Source organism: Protopterus annectens, chromosome 9.part0 (assembly GCF_019279795.1).
Source record: "Protopterus annectens isolate FY-2018-M chromosome 9.part0, PAN1.0, whole genome shotgun sequence".
NCBI classification, from domain to species: domain Eukaryota; kingdom Metazoa; phylum Chordata; order Ceratodontiformes; family Protopteridae; genus Protopterus; species Protopterus annectens.
This window is the reverse complement of record NC_056743.1, coordinates 100159834-100176743: the sequence shown is the minus strand read 5'-3', so window position 1 is coordinate 100176743 and position 16910 is coordinate 100159834. Positions and strand designations below refer to the sequence as shown.

Genomic DNA, 16910 nt, shown 5'->3' with positions numbered 1-16910 from the left:
TATACAGACAAGAGATTGTATGTGCAGTGATTGTATTTAAGAAGGAGAGGGAAAGTGGGTAGGGATTCTAGTCAAACAATTAAATTGATGGGAGAAAAATACATTTTTTCCAGGATAAGAATTGTTATGAAAGGTAGACAGATGAGAAAAACAAGGCTGAGGTGTGGCTATAGTAGTACTTTTTGGGCTTAGGCTAGGAAGGAAGTGATGGAGACAAGAACGGCGAGTAGTGTTAGCTTGAAAGAGGAAGGTGATATGCTAATGATGACTGGATTTTAATGTAGTCCTGTAGCCAAGAAAGAAGAGATTTGTTCAGTATGAATTTCATCAAGGAAATCAGGAATCCCTTAGTGCAGGTAACAAAAGGGTAGGACTAGTGGATGACTGAAGATAGTTGGAGAAGGAAGGATGCTATACTTTTTAAGGGATGACAGAGACAGACCATTAAATTAATTAGACATTTGGTTGACTGCAGGCAAAATAAGGGATACTACATTGACAAACAGGAGGTGTTAGCCCATACCATGGTAATTAAGGATGGGAAATTGAAGGCTGATATAGAAACAAAAGGGGAAGATGGAATTCAGGGCTGTGGTAGGAGACACAATAGGGTAAGTGTTTGCAGGGAGGAGTAGAACAAATGAGACTGGATAATGTTAAGGAGAAGGAAAGAATGGATGGGAAAGAATGGGAAAATGGGAAAGGATAAGCTGTGCATAGAGAGGCAGAGTTGTACGGTAAAGGGAGAAATGAAAAGGAAGACAGAGTAAGGAGAACGGGTTTAGAGAAAGGAAAGGATGAAGGAGATTGATGATGGGACTGGTGATAAATATTCAACAAATTAACATCCAGCTGGATGATATGAAAGATTCAAGGACAAAGATGAAGTTGTCCAGAAGAGTGGCAAAATAGTGTGGGCAGGAGGAACTAGATGTAGAAAATACTATGTTGGAAACTGAGAAATCAAAGACAAAAGACCTGAGGAAAAAAAATGGAGAGATCCTGCACAGTACAGGTAAGAAAAAAAGTATGTGGGCAATTTTATGAAAATGTTTATTTAGAGCTGATAGGTGTTCCTTTATGGTTTAAAGAATGGATAGATATGGGGTTCTGTGATGGCCAGAGAGAGGAGATGAATGATGACTGTGGGTTTAAGGAGCTGTTTATACTCTTTAAAGTGTAGTAAGTCTGGGGGCCTTGAAGGGTTCCCCACAGACTTTTTATAAGAAGGTTAGGCTGCAGCTAAATGAAAGAATGGCAAAAGTATTTAATGATATTTTGAAATAGGGAAGGTGCTTCATTCTATGTGCAAAGCCACATTAATAGTTTTGTACAAAGATAAGAGGAAGAGGAAGAAAAATGATCCCAGTAAGTACAGGCCGGTTTCTTTCTGTAATGCAGATGCAAAAATGTTTGCTAGAATGTTGGCAAAGTGGTTAAATCAGCATTTACCCAGCATTTTTTGGAAGGATCAAGTGGGTTTTGTCAAAGGAAGGTCTTCAGCTGGCCACTGGAAAATGTTAATAAACATTGTTAAGTGGGCAAAGTGTCAGGAAGAAGGAGACTTTGGAGTGGTGACTGATATTCAGAAGGCTTTTGATAGGGTAAGATGGGAATTGTTGAAGCAAGTTGTGGAAGGAGGGATATGGTTGAGTGGTGCAGAAGCTCTGAGCAGGAAGATATGGATCAGGACTGTGGTCAGTGAGGGAAGATCTCAAAAGGTTATGCCTCAGGGGGATAAGGAAAGGGTGTACATTATCTGCAAAACTATTTTTGATTGAGGATGGGAGTCATATACATAAAATTAGGTTGCAGATGAAAGAAAAGAATGGATTTAAGATGAAAGAAACTGCATTATTTGTGGACAATTGTCTAATTTTATTTGCAGATATGAAAATGCAATTTCCAGGGATTCTGGATGTTTTTCCATGGTTTGGAGAAGATTCAGGGCTGAAATACAATTCAAAGAAATCTTTCCTTGTAAAGGTAGGTGGCAGATTTAGAGAAACTGTAGGACTGCCTTGGATAGGAGAGGGTGGTGAATATTTTACATTTTATTTTACAGAAAGGTGGATGATATCAGACATAAAATGGTTAGAGGTTAACAAAATGAGGGGAAGTGTTGGTTTGTTTTCTAGTGAGCTTAATAATGCATTGAAATGGAGAAATTTAAGGGGTTAGAAAGTTGATTCTCTCACTAATATATATATATATATATATATATATATATATATATATATATATATATAAATGTATATACATATGCATATACATATATGGATACACACACACACACACACACTCTCTCTCCCATCCACAAACCCCTGGGGTAGTTCTTCTACACCACACACTTGCACTCACAGCTGTGGCCAATTTAGTGTCTCCAGTCCAATTAATGCATGTTGCTGGAATGTGGGAGAAAACCAGAACACCCGGAGGAAACCCACATGAACAAAGGAAGGGAATACAGACATCAAACCAAGGAACTGCTTGCTGTGAGGTGACTCAATCTGCTGTGCCACTGTACCACACACACACACACACACACACACATGTGGGAGTGCATGCAGGCATTAATTCTAAAGATAAGGTGGTAGCTTACATACACAGAGTTTGTGATCACTTTATTTGGAGAGAGACAAGATGAAGATTACTCTTAGAAGGATGCCAGTCAGGAAAATGATGGAGAATAGGGTTACCAAATGCTTTTATGAATGGTAATCTCAGACAATTTGAAGTATGGAGGCAGGTGAGCAGTTATCAGTGTTTAGGATAATGGAAAGAGATATAAGTAATGTATTATATAAGTATATAAGAAAATAATCCATGAGGTGGACATCCATGACATCCCAGCCTTAACAAAATGGAGTGGGGTTTGACAGTGATTTAATGATAAGCAGAGGTAATAAAGTTGCGCCATCACTTTTTTGTTTGCAATGAAAATAAAGCCACTAACACCACTTGGAAGAGAAAAATGAATAGGTGCAGTACTACTTAACTCAGGATTAGTGAAGCAAATCAGTCCATATTCAAATGGTTTGTTCTTCCTCCTTATGTATCCCATCAAGTCTCTACCTGCAGTCTGCAGCACTCGTGGGTTCAGATGTGTCAAGATTCACATTTAATTCCACTAAAGCAGCAGAGATTTGACTAGTAGTTTACACTTTCCTCATAATTATTTTCTCAGTTTCTATTTTTGAACTTGGGATGCTGTCCACCTCACACTGATGCAAGACTAAATCAGATGCGTATCATTGAGAGCATAACATAGTATTTAGAAAGTACTCAAGTACAGACATAACTCTGCATTTCAGTAAAAGACTATTTCAAAAAAAGAGCTAATACCAAAAATAATATTCCATGATCAGATCATCAGATCTCTTCTTTTGATCCCCCACAAAAAAGTAAAGGATTGAATAATTTGTTTATTTACTGAGCAGGACCAGCTGGGAAAAAGCCCCTTCTTCAGCGGTGGCTGAAAAGCTCCTAATATTTATTATTTATTTATTTATTTTACATTTATTGACTGGGATATTATGTCCATTTTCAGTGGAGGCCTGGGGAGAAAAGCTCCAAGATAATAATACACATTGAACATTTAGTAAATGCTAGTTTCAAGCAGATTACAGTCATAAGCAATACCAGCATTTAGCACATATAGTACTAACTTATTATAAAACACTTTACAAAACATAACATTATTTTCAAAGTTAAACATACATAACATTACATTCAGGTTTAAGACACACAGAGCAGCAGTTATACAATTTGACCCTTCCTGAAATGGAGTGGTAGAAAAAAAGTTAAAAGTAGTTGAAGGTAAGGCACCTTAAGAAATAGAGAGGTCACTAATCGGGGTTAGTGCAAGGACATAACCAATGAGTTTTGAAGCATTTCTTGAGTTTGTTTTTGAATTGAGTTAGTGAGGGTTCTAGGGTCAAGTCAGCTGGGAGACTGTTCCATATTTTTCCAACAGAGTTGGCAAACAGAGAGTCCCCAGCTGAGTAGTTGGATTTGTATGTCTGAACTAGGAGTCTAGTGGATGATCACAGTGGCCGGGTGCTGGTGTAGGGGCTGATAATATTTTTTAGTGGAGGTGTATTTTCTGGTTGGTAAAGGACTTTATGTGCCACTATTAGCTGGTTGAACTGTAGTAGGCTTGGCAGTTCAAGCCATCCTAGGTGATTTAGGTTGTGACAGTGGTGTTTCCGGGAGGCTGTGCCAGTAGCAAATCTGACAATGTGGTTATAACAGGATGATAGTTTATTAAGATCTGTTTTGTTTAAGTTGGAAAATAGAGATGAGGCATAGAGAAGAATTCGTAGCAGATGGGAACGGGCAATTGCAGTTCTAGCAAGTGGGATAAGGAAAGGTTTGATTCTGTAAAGAGAGCCAAGTTTTTTATTAATGGTTTTAATAGTTTTATTGATATGTGCATCAAACTTCAGGTTGTTATCAACTATGACACCCAGTAGTTTAGTTTAGGCTTTTGATGAGATGATAGTGCCATTGTTAGCAGTTATGTTGAAGGATGGCAGGGGGGTTCTGCAGGTGGGGGAGAAGAAGAGCAACTTAATTTTTTTGGGGTTTAGGATTAGATGTTGATTGGAGAGCCATTTTTTCCACTGTATTGAAGGTATTTTGGGTTAATGTGAATAAAGTATCTGGTTAGGTGTCAGAACAAATGAAGGTGGATTCATCCACATATTGAATGCAGGTAGCATCTGGGATGACTGAATGAAGGTTATTGATAAAGATGGAGAAAAGAAGGGGTCCCAGTATCGAGCCCTGGGGGACTCCTAATGTGATGGGTGGGCGAGGTGATAGCTTGTCCTGCCATAGGACTGCCTGTTGCCTGACCTGCAGGTAGGACTGAAATCATTGGAGTGCATGGTTGTTTAAGGAGAAGGCCTTCAAGGTATTTATAAGCATTTTGTGGTCAACCATGTCAAAAGCCTTTGATAGATCTAGAAAGAGTGCTGAGGATAGTTTGTTATTATTGCGGTTGTGGTTAATGGACATTAGAGAAAGAGAGGAGGGCAGAAGTAGTACTGTGGTGTGGCTTAAAGCCATGCTGAAAGTTGGACAGCAGCTTGTTCTGTGTGAGGTAGTGTATGAGCTGTATGTGTACACACATCTCCATAATTTTAGCTAGATGCGACAGAATAGCTATCGGTCTAAAGTTTGACAGTTCAGTGGAACTGCCTTCTTTATGGAGAGGTATGACAAGGGAGATTTTCCATATAGTGGGTACAGTAGTTTCAGATATAGGTCTGTTGATCAAGACTGAGATGGGGTATGCTATGGTGTCAGCAGCCTTTTGCAGATAGTCTGCTGGGAGGAGGTCAGCAGCCAGAGTGGTGGGTCTTAGTTTCTTAAGTAGGGCATGAATAAGTTGAGTAGGAGCAGGTTGGAAGGTAAAGTATGTTTGGGTACTGGATGTGGCTACATTAGAATTAGAGCCATTGGGAGAGAGTTGACTGGCTAGAGACTGGATAGTCTCTGTGAAGAAGCTGTTGAAGTTATTAGCAATGTCTACTGGGGATTTTTGTTGGGAAGCTGAGGGGGTTAGATTGGCGGTTTGGCCTGGGTGGAGTAGTTTGTTTATTCCTGCCCAGAACTTTTGAGGTTTGTTTTGGTGTTTTTGCAGTAGATGGTAGTAGTGGTTCTTTTTGTCTAAGGTTATGGATTTTTTGGTGTCATTCCTTAGTTGTCTGAATCTTAGTTGATGAAGTGGGGTTTTTGTTTTTCGGAAGGTGGCCCATGCTTTGTTTCTGAGTGAAATTTTGGTTTTGGTATCTTTAGAAAGCCATGGTGCAATATTAACTTTGGTTCTAATAGCGCAGCTGGGAGCATGAGAGTTAAGAATAGCAAGGAATTTGGTGTTAAAGTATGCTACTGCTTCATCTAAGGGGAGACTTCTTAGTACTGAGCAGTTGCATGCCTTAAGTTCATTTTGAAACTTGGTGAGAATAAAATTCTTGATGTTTCTTAATGTTCTATAGGTTGGTTGGTTGGAGCAGTCTACTTTGAGCTTGATTACATAGGTGAGACAGTGGTCACTTAGGTCATCAGGCAAAGTGCCTGATTTATAAGATTGAAGATGGGTATTGTCGAGTATCCAGTCTAGGGTACTTTCCTTGTTATTGGGTTTTCCTGCCCTGGTGGGGGTGGTTATGATTTGAGTAAATCCATAGAGGTTTATGTGGGTTGTGGGGCTTTCACAAGAGCAAGTGTTCCAGTCAATGTTAAAATCTCCAAGAACAATTGTTTCTTGGGGGTAGTTAATGGATAACCAATATAAGAAGTCTTCTAAGGTTTATGTGTTCCTCCCTGGGGGAATGTAGACACAGACAATGTTTACATTTTTGCTTTGGTTAATTTGTAGTTTTAAGATAAGAATTTCAGCATTATTGAACTGGGATGGTTGTTGGGTGTCCATGCTGACAGATAGGGTAGATTTGTAAAGCATGGCTACCCCACCACCCTTTCATGTGGTATGGTCTAGTCGAAACATACTATACCCTGGTGGCAGAATCTCATGGTTCTTGGTGGCAAGCTTCAGCCACGTTTCTGTTAGGCATAATATATCTGGGGAATGAACAGCTTAGAGGGCATGCAGGTGCTAAGTTTTGTTATTTATTCTCCTAATGTTTATATGGCAGGCCAGCAGTGAGCTAGGATGTCTATTTGTTGAAGCTATGGTGGTAGGGGATATAGTAGGGGGATTAGGGCCAACAGGTGGGGATGGACCAGGATTTGGGTGGATGTCGCCATCCTTTGTGAGGGTGTAGTGTATCCTGAGTGAGTTTTTTGAATAAAGTTTCGTAATACTGTCTAGTTTTAGGACTAATATAACTAGGTCTAGTAAGATGGTGGTATTTAGGGGTTAAGGAGGTAAGCATGAGGGAGTGAGTAAGGGTGCATTATTATCTGCTGTAGATGGGATGGATGTTTGGAATTTAGGGTAATGAAAACCTGGGTGATCCTGATATTTGTATGCTGTTAGGAGATATGGGATGAGTAACAGGGGTAGAAGTAGAGTTAATAAGACTATTTTGGATGATATTATACCTACTGAATGAGGCTTGAAACTTAGGCAAAAGGAATAGTAGAGTTGGAGTACTGGTGGGGTATCAGGCCGAGGGTGGTGCTGTTGAGAGACAAGTTGTTATGAAAAGTTTTCTAGTATTTCTTTTAGCCAATATTTAAAATACCACACACATTCTTAAATGTCGTTTGCCTTCCTGACCAATACAGCAGTTTCCTGACCCTATCTCCAGGGTAATAAAGGCCCATATTATAAAGCAAGTTAGTCATACCATATTCACAATGGTAGACATGTCAGAAAATACAGCCCAGCCTATCCCTGCTAACAGCAGTACTTTACCCACTTGTTTAACGACTCATCTCCAGGAATACAATAGCATCCATTCCAGCTAGACTTCTGGATCATCTTGCTTTTCAAATTCAAATTATGTGTTGAAAGAACCTCGTACATAAAACTGTAGTTTTTGCCCTGACCCATTTCAGACAAACACATCACTGTTCCCTTCCATTCCTAATAAGTAAATAAGAGCTTACTGGTTCCTGTCACTGTCCTCAATGCATAGTAAGAATAGTATCTCTTGGATTGGACACTCTAAATTGGCCCTAGGTGTGAGTGCATGCCTGTGTGTGCCTTCTATGGAAGGTTGGGCACCAGGCTGGCAACTCAACACTGTAAAACTCCACTGCCAATCATGAGCAGACAGGTGATCTGCTGCGGTGACCCCTAATCAGGAAGACCCTAGTATAAATCAGAGCTTGACATATTAGCTTATCTTTGTAAAATGTTATCATCACCTCAGATCCAAGATAAGCAACATTACAGCATACTACAAGGTGCTGGAAGAGAAGTTTTTCCTTTGTAACAAATATTTTCTGAGATTAAATAAGATTTTCACAGATGCCATAAGTCCTTTACCAGGAGCAAAATAATGGTGCTAGCTACAGTCACATACTGCTGTAGAACTTAATTCACTATAATAGTCCATTATATTCATTGTTCATTGTCAAACAACGTTTTATCCATACTGGTGTATCTTTGATGATTTCTCCATAATGCATTTCTAATGCCCTACAGATTAAAATAAAGAAAAGCAAAACCAATGCCAGTACATAAAACATGAGATTTGAAGTCTTAAAGTCTATGACCTCCTACTTTTACATGATTAAATATTATCTCCAGGGGCTTCACCAGACCTTTGCCAGAAAAAACAATTCTCCTGCCTTCAGTTGCAAACTGCTATACCAATCACATGGCACAACATTCCACTATAAAGAATTCCTCCTTCCTGATGACATTTTCTGTAAACAGAAGCATCTTTTTTTATGGAATTTCCTCAGTAAAAGGGTATGAGGTTGGTATAATGGTAAAGGTGTTCACCTCACAGACACAAGGTACAAGGTTTGATTCTCCCATTTGGAAGTGAATTTGACTAGATTTAAAATGTCCCAGAAGGGCAGCTAACCTAATACTTACTTATGAACCTGTCAGAGTCTAATGTATTTGCAATGCACCACAGGTTAGAACCTATACCTAGGCAATTCTAACACCTGTTGGAGTATAGTACCAGATGTTATAACTTCATGTTGAAATTCTGTGATGACACTATTTTATATCTTTTAAGATCAAGGATAGTATCGTCATCAAACGCAATGGGATAGCTATTTTCTTGTCATCAAATAGCTAGTACTTTCTTATAACCTTTTGCCCATTTACCTTCAGAACTTATAATGCAAACTGCTTTCTCCTTTAAAAAATACTACAAAGAAGTGAATGAATAATGGGGTACAGTGGTGATGCAGTGGCTAATGTTGTCACCTTCCATTACTTGGATCTTTATTTTTGTTCTTGCCTAGGGTGCCTCCTTCATAGAGTCAGCATGCCACCCCTATGGTCTTGTGTGGGGTTTTTGCTGCATTATCAGTTTTCTTCCACATCCCAAGGAGGTGCTGTAGTTAAATTGATGATGATCCAAATTGCCCATAACTGTTTGTGCTATGTGTAACTTAATTTGTGCGTCATGCTATGGGCTGGCATCCACTCCAGGAGAAATTTTTCTGCCTTGCACCCATGGACAGCCAGGAATGACACTGGCTCCCCCAGGGCCCTGAAATGAATATAGCAGAGAATTTGAAAATTAATGAATACATGACTGGATGAATAGTACCACACCATCCTCCCAGGATAGGGCAATCTTCTTATAAGCTCAGAAGAGGGCACTTCATTATGATGTCAGTTATATATCTTTGAACACAGCAAACATCCTACAAATCTGTATTCATTTGTCAGTTACCAAAAATGTGTGAAGTAGAACATTTCAAACTGTATGCTTTCATTGGCAAAGAATTGCATTTATTGCAGGCTTTAAGAATTTCAAATACAGATATAGGTCTATTTCATTTGTACAAAAAAAGTGTATTATTTAATTTATTTGAAATATTTACAGATGGACTGGGGCAGTATAGCTCCTTTGTTTATTTTCATTCCAAGTTCCATATACCTAGCCCTGACCCTACCTGCTTAGATGTTACACTTATTATGAATTCTGAATAAAATACATCTCTGTGTATTTAAAACTATGTAATGAAAGCATTCTAAAGAGTTTTAAGGACCCATTTGAAAGCTCATTTAATATTAACCTTCTAGGCTGTAAGGCTTAACTATAAGGTACATTTGATACTTAACTCATTACAGACAGGTAATGCCTGTAGGTGCTTCTGCAGTTGCATCCCACTGTCCCCTCTGGACATCAAATACTTATTGTTCATAATTGCATTATTAATTTCAAAACCATGCTACATACAAAGTTTTAAAAGATTTCATCTTAAAGCTTACACAAGGGCAAACACAACTCTGTTGATACTTGACTTCTGTCTAGTGCAGGGAAAGAAATATTAATTGTTCATATGTTTATTTATATTGTCATAAATTTCATATATTTCTAAATATCTCAGCCACCAAGTAGCACAGACAAAACTGCTTCACATTATATAAAAGTCCTCAGCTGGATGAATAAAATACTGCTGACAGTATACATATGTAATTTGAGTGGCTGCTGAGATACCGTTAAGTTGTTTAGAAAATGTTACAAACTTAAAAGTTACTGTGACTTTTACAGTTTAACCCCTAGAATCTAAAGAATACTACCACTATAAAAATAGTTTGTGCTGAAGAGTTTGCCATTTACAATTCTTTAGTAACTCCTATGCTTCCAGAAATATATTTCTTTGAAATGTGAAGATATAATTTAAGTCTGTCAGAAAGCTGCCCATTGGAAGTTGTGGTGCAGACTTGTAGAGCTCCATTGGAGGAAATGAGGTAAATGGCTATCACTAGTGCTGATATATTATCATAGTCAGTGTTACTGGAATGTTATTGGGCATATCTTTAAATAGTTATATGATTTTTATATGCACCGTATCAAACATGCTACCACTAGTGCTGATATATTATCATAGTCAGTGTCACTGGAATGTTATTGGGCATATCTTTAAATAGTTATATGATTTTATATGCACCGTATCAAACATGCTATCACTAGTGCTGATATATTATCATAGTCAGTGTTACTGGAATGTTATTGGGCATATCTTTAAATAGTTATATGATTTTATATGCACCGTATCAAACATGCTATCACTAGTGCTGATATATTATCATAGTCAGTGTTACTGGAATGTTATTTGGCATATCTTTAAATAGTTATATGATTTTTATATGCACCGTATCAAACATGCTATCACTAGTGCTGATATATTATCATAGTCAGTGTTACTGGAATGTTATTGGGCATATCTTTAAATAGTTATATGATTTTATATGCACCGTATCAAACATGCTATCACTAGTGCTGATATATTATCATAGTCAGTGTTACTGGAATGTTATTGGGCATATCTTTAAATAGTTATATGATTTTATATGCACCGTATCAAACATGCTATCACTAGTGCTGATATATTATCATAGTCAGTGTTACTGCAATGTTATTGGGCATATCTTTAAATAGTTATATGATTTTATATGCACCGTATCAAACATGCTATCACTAGTGCTGATATATTATCATAGTCAGTGTTACTGGAATGTTATTGGGCATATCTTTAAATAGTTATATGATTTTATATGCACCGTATCAAACATGCTACCACTAGTGCTGATATATTATCATAGTCAGTGTTACTGGAATGTTATTGGGCATATCTTTAAATAGTTATATGATTTTATATGCACCGTATCAAACATGCTATCACTAGTGCTGATATATTATCATAGTCAGTGTTACTGGAATGTTATTGGGCATATCTTTAAATAGTTATATGATTTTATATGCACGGTATCAAACATGCTATCACTAGTGCTGATATATTATCATAGTCAGTGTTACTGCAATGTTATTGGGCATATCTTTAAATAGTTATATGATTTTATATGCACCGTATCAAACATGCTATCACTAGTGCTGATATATTATCATAGTCAGTGTTACTGGAATGTTATTGGGCATATCTTTAAATAGTTATATGATTTTATATGCACCGTATCAAACATGCTATCACTAGTGCTGATATATTATCATAGTCAGTGTTACTGGAATGTTATTGGGCATATCTTTAAATAGTTATATGATTTTATATGCACCGTATCAAACATGCTATCACTAGTGCTGATATATTATCATAGTCAGTGTTACTGGAATGTTATTGGGCATATCTTTAAATAGTTATATGATTTTATATGCACCGTATCAAACATGCTATCACTAATGCTGATATATTATCATAGTCAGTGTTACTGGAATGTTATTGGGCATATCTTTAAATAGTTATATGATTTTATATGCACCGTATCAAACATGCTATCACTAGTGCTGATATATTATCATAGTCAGTGTTACTGGAATGTTATTGGGCATATCTTTAAATAGTTATATGATTTTATATGCACTGTATCAAACATGCTACCACTAGTGCTGATATATTATCATAGTCAGTGTTACTGGAATGTTATTGGGCATATCTTTAAATAGTTATATGATTTTATATGCACCGTATCAAACATGCTATCACTAGTGCTGATATATTATCATAGTCAGTGTTACTGGAATGTTATTGGGCATATCTTTAAATAGTTATATGATTTTATATGCACCGTATCAAACATGCTATCACTAGTGCTGATATATTATCATAGTCAGTGTTACTGGAATGTTATTGGGCATATCTTTAAATAGTTATATGATTTTATATGCACCGTATCAAACATGCTATCACTAGTGCTGATATATTATCATAGTCAGTGTTGCTGGAATGTTATTGGGCATATCTTTAAATAGTTATATGATTTTATATGCACCGTATCAAACATGCTATCACTAGTGCTGATATATTATCATAGTCAGTGTTACTGCAATGTTATTGGGCATATCTTTAAATAGTTATATGATTTTATATGCACCGTATCAAACATGCTATCACTAGTGCTGATATATTATCATAGTCAGTGTTACTGGAATGTTATTGGGCATATCTTTAAATAGTTATATGATTTTATATGCACCGTATCAAACATGCTATCACTAGTGCTGATATATTATCATAGTCAGTGTTACTGGAATGTTATTGGGCATATCTTTAAATAGTTATATGATTTTATATGCACCGTATCAAACATGCTATCACTAGTGCTGATATATTATCATAGTCAGTGTTACTGGAATGTTATTGGGCATATCTTTAAATAGTTATATGATTTTATATGCACCGTATCAAACATGCTACCACTAGTGCTGATATATTATCATAGTCAGTGTTACTGGAATGTTATTGGGCATATCTTTAAATAGTTATATGATTTTATATGCACCGTATCAAACATGCTATCACTAGTGCTGATATATTATCATAGTCAGTGTTACTGGAATGTTATTGGGCATATCTTTAAATAGTTATATGATTTTATATGCACCGTATCAAACATGCTATCACTAGTGCTGATATATTATCATAGTCAGTGTTACTGGAATGTTATTGGGCATATCTTTAAATAGTTATATGATTTTTATATGCACCGTATCAAACATGCTATCACTAGTGCTGATATATTATCATAGTCAGTGTTACTGGAATGTTATTGGGCATATCTTTAAATAGTTATATGATTTTATATGCACCGTATCAAACATGCTATCACTAGTGCTGATATATTATCATAGTCAGTGTTACTGGAATGTTATTGGGCATATCTTTAAATAGTTATATGATTTTATATGCACCGTATCAAACATGCTATCACTAGTGCTGATATATTATCATAGTCAGTGTTACTGGAATGTTATTGGGCATATCTTTAAATAGTTATATGATTTTATATGCACCGTATCAAACATGCTACCACTAGTGCTGATATATTATCATAGTCAGTGTTACTGGAATGTTATTGGGCATATCTTTAAATAGTTATATGATTTTATATGCACCGTATCAAACATGCTATCACTAGTGCTGATATATTATCATAGTCTGTGTTACTGGAATGTTATTGGGCATATCTTTAAATAGTTATATGATTTTATATGCACCGTATCAAACATGCTATCACTAGTGCTGATATATTATCATAGTCAGTGTTACTGGAATGTTATTGGGCATATCTTTAAATAGTTATATGATTTTATATGCACCGTATCAAACATGCTATCACTAGTGCTGATATATTATCATAGTCAGTGTTACTGGAATGTTATTGGGCATATCTTTAAATAGTTATATGATTTTATATGCACTGTATCATACATGACTTGACACCAAAAAGAACAGATCGAATGCTCTAAGTATTGGAGATTATATGCAATTTACTCAACACCTCAGTAACAGTACAAGTTACATTTGAAACTGATTTCTACCCTAATATTAAAATATCTTGGAAAGCAAAAAACAGATTGTGTTTTATAGGATTTTTGGAAAGAAAAAGACATATCTTTGGCTGCTGTTATTTTCATTCGAGTTTTTATTTTTTCCTTACACAGGAGGAAATTCCATAACATTTGTCTGCAATACTTAATCTACTAGTTTCCATTCAAATTCCGAGGTAATTTCTTATGCCTGACACACACACACACACACACACACACACACACACACACACACACACACAAAAAAGAAGTTGAGAACTGCTGACTGTAAGCAAAGACAAAAAGACGTCTTTATTTAATATAGGAAAAATTCCTTTACAGCATCAGCTCACATTTATCTCCATCATATGTGAGTGTGCTTACACACACACACACACGAAATTATGCTTCTTTGGATACAGTGAAGAGCATATATCTGCATGTGTGAGTCTTTCAAATATCATAGCAGACACCAAAGAAATAAACTTTTTTTAAGTGACAAAAATAATAAGCCAAGAGTACCATGCATCGAATAAGTCTTGATGAATAATGTTTTACATAACTTTTGATCCGTCACATACCCAAATTCTTAGATTTAATTTCTTTATAAACATCAATAAATCTGTGCTGACCTGAGATATGTCCGAGGACAAGAATTATGGGACCTGGCCAAATTTGGTAGTTTAAATGGTATAGCTACTATAGTTTGCCATGAGTTCTGTTAAAATTAGCAGGAAAAAAAATTATTTACCTCTAAGAGTGGATGCAATTCAGCTAGTATGCCTCCTGAAATATCTTCAGTCCAGACTGAAAAAACAAAAACAAATATTTCTGCCTTTGTCCTTGTTTCTCTCTTCCCCTGCATAGCCTTGGCCAATTAAAAGCTCAGAATAATTGTTTAAAGAGACAGCCCAAGTCATGAACTTTTTGTTATTTTTACATTTGCAGCTCCAGCTTTTTTTGAACAAGTATGCACTTCAATTAATAAATAGTTCTGTGTATTGCTAGACAGCTGGCATCTCTCCGTTACTTTATCATAATTCTGCGTGTAGTGCGATGCAAACTCACACATTAAAAAATAAGCTGTCTCACAGCACTAAAAGTACTGTAGTGAGTAACATCTGGTTTCTGTTTCCTGTCTGAAGATGGAAAAGTTATACAATAAAAACATCACAGAAGGAAAGGCCAGGTCTGACTGGTAATTACTGTAAGATCATTATGTTGCTTGAACTTGGTCACATTTGGCAACTTGTAACATCTGAATATTAGGTTAACAGTTTCCTTTCATAGCATTCTTTGTATTGTTGAAGGAGAATACTGCAGAATTATTGGCCTCAAAATGGAACTATTACATGAATGCAAGTATTTTTTTAATTTGTTTTAAAAGACTTCTGCTCATAGTGACCAGCTGGGTATTGCTGTGGCGGTGTTATTAACGTTGATAAATTTATTGTTTCTCACAAAGAGTTTATGCATACAGGATTAGAGGTGTGTGTGTGTGTGTGTGTGTGTGTGTGTGTGTGTGTGTGTGTGTGTGTGTGTGTGTGACACTAGTTGTGTACTCATCCAATATGTGACTGTCTTCAAAGATTTCACAGTGGAAAAATGGTGTACTTTTGCCCTTAGAGAGAGATTTGTAGTTTACTCACACATACGCACACAGTTTCCCCCTGCATGAATTCTAGCTTACAACATTTTCAGAATAATTGCTGGAAAACTCCAACATAATTAATAATCTTTTTACAATTCTCTTACTCCTTCATTCATCTATTCAAAGTTCTAGAGTATTTTAATGGGTTTGTAAACTACTATAAATAATTCTTGCAATTGCTAACTTAAAGGGATGGAATTTTACTTGTAACACAAATGGAGAAGTGCATGGCTCGTTTGACTTACTTCCTAACAGGTATGTATGGCATGCCTTTAATGACAATCTGAAAGTACCGTTGAAACAAATGCTACATGGTCAACATAATCATAGCAACATATTAGAGTATGGACATTTCCACAAGTTTTACTTTGAAGTAACACTCAATGTGCACCGCTTACACTTTGCATGTTTATCCCACTGACATCTCCAGCATTTTGCAGTTAGTTGCAAAGGTTATCATGCATTGGTTTTAAAATTCTCTTTCTATGAACGTGGGCTCAGGAAGTTTTGCCAAAGGCTTCTAAGCATTTTTATGAGATATAGCTGCTTGAAACCAAAAAAGCAAATTACCTCGCTCAACAGCCTTAAGTGAGATCTTGGGCTGTATACTGTTTCTTTTCATCATATAAACACACGTGCATGTACTGACATAATCGATTAAATGATTCATCCAGTATGAGAAGATGTTGCATTTAACCTGCTGCAGCCAAGTCCTCTCAATGTCTTGTACTGTCTGTCTCAACCCCTCCTTCTATATTCTTAGACTCCACCATGAAATTAGAACATTTACTTTATCTACCACCCTCTCAAGAAAAAAAAATGTTGCCAGAAATCCAGACTGAACTAAGTTCTCCTTGGTTTCAGGTCATGCCCTTTCCTGTCAGTCTTTACTTCCTGATACACTGTGTGCCCAAAGTATGCTCCCCTTTATTTATTTATTTATTTATTTACTTATATTTGTTTACCAGGAAATTACGACTGGACACAAGTCCTTTTTCAGCGGATGCCCGGGGAGAAAAGCTCCACATCATGTACATGATAAATAGAGATACAAAATTGCAGCAATAGTAAACATTACAGGTTGTTGGCTTTAATACAATAACAATATATTGTTTATCAACAGTATATACAGAAAATGTTGCAAGTTAAGATAGTTTCTTATCACCTACATTGCAGTAAATACAGGTGTAGGTGAATGAGCTGTTGTATTCTGTACTTCTCACTCTACCTTTTTATCTAAAGTCCTTTTAAATCCTTCTTTATCAAGTGCATCAGATATTTGTTAGTGGATTGTTTTGAAAGAGACATTGACAATTCTG

General features: G+C 36.3%; 1 protein-coding gene across 1 annotated transcript in view; it reads right to left on the bottom strand.

Annotated features, from left to right (window-relative positions):
• Positions 1–15000, bottom strand: part of LOC122811065 (SLAM family member 9-like) — a 463730-nt gene extending 448730 nt beyond the window's left edge. The window contains exon 1 of the mRNA XM_044082619.1: positions 14692–15000. The gene's annotated coding sequence lies outside the window, so the exon portion shown is untranslated. The remainder of the gene's footprint in view (positions 1–14691) is intronic.
• Between the last annotated feature and the right edge of the window lie 1910 nt (positions 15001–16910).